This window comes from Vombatus ursinus, unplaced genomic scaffold (assembly GCF_900497805.2).
Source record: "Vombatus ursinus unplaced genomic scaffold, bare-nosed wombat genome assembly UNPS02014799.1, whole genome shotgun sequence".
NCBI classification, from domain to species: Eukaryota; Metazoa; Chordata; class Mammalia; order Diprotodontia; family Vombatidae; genus Vombatus; species Vombatus ursinus.
In genome coordinates, this window is record NW_020954577.1 from 15856328 (window position 1) to 15859900 (window position 3573).

The 3573-nt window shown below is 38.8% G+C and overlaps 1 protein-coding gene across 1 annotated transcript in view; it reads left to right on the plus strand.

Annotated features, from left to right (window-relative positions):
* AGMO (alkylglycerol monooxygenase) overlaps positions 1 to 3573 on the plus strand; it is a 362895-nt gene that overhangs the window by 153230 nt on the left and 206092 nt on the right. The window lies entirely within an intron of this gene.

The following is a 3573-nucleotide window of genomic DNA, read 5'->3' on the forward strand; positions in this document are numbered from 1 at the left end:
AGATAGATAGATAGATAGATAGATAGATAGATAGATAGATAGATAGAGGGCACAGGGTGAGTTGAAGATGAAGGGTGATATCTGAAGAATAAAATTAAGGCATGAGAGAGGATTATACTAGGAGAAGGAGAAAGGGAGACGTAGAATGGGGTAAATTATCTCATATAAAATAGACAAGAAGAGGCTTTTACAGCAGAGGGGAAGTAGGGGAAGGTGAGAGAGAATGAGTTAATCTTATTTTCATCAAATTTGGCCTAAGAAGAGAATAACATACACACTCAATTGGGTAGGGAAATCTATCTTACCCTACAGGAAAATAGGGGGGAAGGGGACAAGAGAGCAGGAGGATGATAGAGGGGAGGCCAGATTGGGGGAGGGGGTAATCAGAAAACACTTCTAAAGAGGGACAGGGTCAAAAGAGAATAGAATAAATGGTGGGGGAAGGATAAGATTAAGGGAAATATACTTAGTTTTTCACAACATGACTACTATGGAAGTGTTTTGCATAACTACACATGTATCACTTGTATCGAGTTGCTTGCCTTCTCAATGAGGGTGGATGGGGAGGGAGGAAGGGAGAAAATTTGGAACCCAAAGTTTTAAAAACAAAAGTTAAAAAAATTGTTTTCCCATGCAACTGGGAAATAAGATATACAGGAAATGGGATATAGAAATCTATCCTGCCCTACAGAAAAATTGAAGGGGAAGGGGATAAGAGAAGGGGAGGGGGGACATAAGGGAGGGCAGATAAGGAGAAGGGGTATTTGGAATGCATGCCATCTTGGGGTGGGGAGAGGGACGAGATGGGGAGAAAATTTGGAACTCAAAATCTTGTGGAAGTGAATGTTGAAAACTAAAAATAAATTAATTAATTAAAATTATTTAAATAAAATAAAAAAAGAAAAATATAAAATAAGAAAGAAAAAAAAAAGAAAACCAAATGGACTTTGTCACATAGAGTCAGTCATGACTGAGTGCCTGAACAAAAACAACAGGTAAATATATATAGGAAGCAACATGGCTCTAGGAAAAAGTCTAATATTTGTAATCAGAAGACCTGGGTTTAAATCTTGGCTCTTCCACTTACTATTTATGTGATAGTAAATTGCTTCATCTTTCTGGGCCACAGCTCCCTTAACTATAAAATAAGAATGTTGGGTCTTATGAGCTCTAAGGCCTGTTATAGATATAAATCAGCAATCCTCTATTTCTGGTACCCACAATGTAGAAGAAATCATACTGAGTAAGCAATGAGTTGCTTACCATTATTCTTGTTCTATTGCAATCCCTTCAAAGATCCTTGATTGGGTGCTTATAAAGGCACCACTTATCACTCTAGAACATGGAGCCTCTATATTTTAATGGACACATGTTCTCAGATTTTGAGTCTCCCCCACAAAAAAAAAAAATTTCATCTCTTGGTCTCCAAGCTTCTGATAATGAGCTTCTCTAAATGTAGCTAGGATAGTTTTCCAAATTGAGGAATCCCAATACATTTCCAAAAGGAACTCTAGGTCTTTCCAGCTATGGAGAACTTGACGGATGCTCTGCCCATCTAGCAGAGCCAGGGTTCTTTCTGCACTATGATGAGGTATCTGGGTAGGATCTTATCAGAAGCCCTTTTCTAATCCTGAGCTCAGTGTCCCCAATTATGCTGGGCTTTATGTTGGGACAGCATAAAAAGAATGCTATTTCTCTTTAAAAGTATAAATGCAGATGGGTATTTTAAAATATCATTCAAGAGAGAAAAGATTTTGTTGAATGACAAGATAGTGGATAGTGGATAGTGGATAGTGCTTTGCCTTGGTGTCTTCAGACTTGATTTGGCATTTAGACAGATGTTAGACTCTTTGAGACACCCACACCATGCTCATTCACTCGACCATCCCTTAATTCTCTTCACTGTGAGAGAAATTAAGGATCTGGACCTCATGTTTGACAAGATTTCATGAAAGTGAATGATCTTATTGATCTCATGTTAGCCAAGTTAATTAATGAATTTAGACTATTTTCAATGTATTATAAATGGACCCAAAGGGGAGTCCAGAAGAATGACTTCACTGTCATAGACTGAGGAACTGAAGCAGTTATTTGAACTTGAGACTTTTTCCACCTTTTCTTTTTCTTCTGATGGCATCTGACTTTAGCCACATTAGTCAACCCAATTGTCTCTGGAGATACTATTTGCTCTTCAATAATATATTCAGGAAGGGATCAAATCATCTAAGGATTTTCCGTATTTATTGTGTGTTAATGGAAACTACATAAAACGATTGGGCCAAACGTCCTTTGGGATGGCCACAGGCCAAAGAAACGACTTGACTTTTTTTTTATGTAATGATGTAAGGAATACAATAAATACAAAGTGAACTGACAACATTTAGAAAGTTTTCTCCTGTGCTCCATGTCCTCTGCTCAGAGCCAAGGGAGATATAAAGTTTGTATAAGAAATGGTCTCTGCCTTCGTGGAATTCTTGAGGTCATCAATGAAGATGGAAAAAGAAAAGAGTCACATAAATCAGCCTATTCTTATGCAAAAAATAGAGTTACAAGAAATCCTTGAGATAACATTTTGCCTAATTGCAGACAAATAGTTTTAAACAAGTTCAAAAGCATTTATTTCTCTAAGGCAGAAGTAACCTCAAAGATCAGTTTTGCAACTTTCTGGCTTTTCTGAATTAGGAACACCGGGTTACATTCAAACGTGGAAAGTGGAAGTCATGCTGTTTCTTCCTCTCCTGTTCTTATGGAGTTTTTCATTTAATAAAATATTTCCTGCCAACACACAGTAATTCTAGAAGGATCAAAGTAATTAGAAGAAAACATTGGCTTCTGTTTACTTGTGGATGCAAACCAGCCCTGTGGTCAGAGCAGAAGTTGTTTTCCTACAGGCAGAAGCGTTTCCGTCTGTTAGAAAATGCAGCCCGAGAAGATTTTGCTTCCACCAGCCTGCCATGATTCTTGACACTCTCTTAAGATTGTTTGTTGTTGTTGTTTTGTTTGCTTTTCCCCAGGTGATTTTTATAGGCGATGGTCATTGTTTTGGAAGACTGTCAATGACATCATAGGTGGCGTCTATGGCTGATGGTAACCTATATCCAGTTATTCTGTTCAAGAAGTCATCGAAAGAGGAAAATTCGTTCCCTTTCCCTTGAGATTCATCGGTTCCTATTCATATATCATAGATTGAGAGCTGGAAGGGATCTAATCCAACCCCCCCCCATTTTATGTTTGAGAAACCTTAATCCTAAGACGGGGGAGTGACTTATAGGACTAGCAATGCTGAGATTTGAACCCAGGTTCTTTGAATCCAAATTCTGTCCTCTTCCCTTCTCCCTCTTTCCATAAGCTTGTGTATTTACAAGCACCCTCATTTATGGTATACATCCACATGCAAAATGGAGGGATAGAGGGAACAAAGAGTGGGGGTAGGGAGGGGAGAGAGAGAGAGGGAGAGAGAGAGAGAGAGAGAGAGAGAGAGAGAGAGAGAGAGAGAGAGAGAGAGAGAGAGAGAGAGAGAGAGAGAGAGAGAGAGACAGAGAGAGAGAGAGAGAGAGAGAGAGAGAGAGAGAG